The sequence below is a fragment of the Myotis brandtii genome, unplaced genomic scaffold (genome assembly GCF_000412655.1).
Source record: "Myotis brandtii unplaced genomic scaffold, ASM41265v1 scaffold653, whole genome shotgun sequence".
In the NCBI taxonomy this organism is placed as follows: domain Eukaryota; kingdom Metazoa; phylum Chordata; class Mammalia; order Chiroptera; family Vespertilionidae; genus Myotis; species Myotis brandtii.
Window position 1 is genome coordinate 304041 of NW_005370535.1, and position 328 is coordinate 304368.

A 328-nucleotide genomic window follows, 5' to 3' on the forward strand; every position below is an offset into this window, starting at 1 on the left:
AGAAGAAAGAAAGTGACAGGAAGTTAGAAGTTTCCCAACAACCAAACTCCTACCCGCGAGGGGAGGGCTCCCCATCCTCGGCCGCCCCGCCCAGTGAGGAGGGGCCGCCACCAGCGGATCAAGACAGTTGGGGGTCCCGCTCCTAGGTCCCCACAAAAAGGGTCCGGCCTGTAGCACCCCGCACGCGTTCTGTGCGCCCCGAATTCTGAGACGCTGCCCGGGAGGGGCGGGGGCGCCCCAACTGTTACTTACAGTCGTCTAAGTCATCCTGCAAGTCCACAAAGTACAGGGGGACCTCTGCAAACAAGAGACACGGAGTTAGGGGAGC

General features: G+C 61.3%; 1 protein-coding gene across 5 annotated transcripts in view; it reads right to left on the minus strand.

The window, feature by feature from the left end:
* LOC102249786 (putative serine/threonine-protein phosphatase 4 regulatory subunit 1-like) overlaps nucleotides 1–315 on the minus strand; it is a 78213-nt gene extending 77898 nt beyond the window's left edge. For 4 of the 5 annotated variants that reach the window (XR_001359540.1, XM_014528810.1, XM_014528812.1 and 1 more), the window contains exon 1: nucleotides 253–315. The gene's annotated coding sequence lies outside the window, so the exon portion shown is untranslated. The remainder of the gene's footprint in view (nucleotides 1–252) is intronic. The other variant, XM_005880771.2, reaches the window with a different exon arrangement.
* Nucleotides 316–328: the final 13 nt, after the last annotated feature.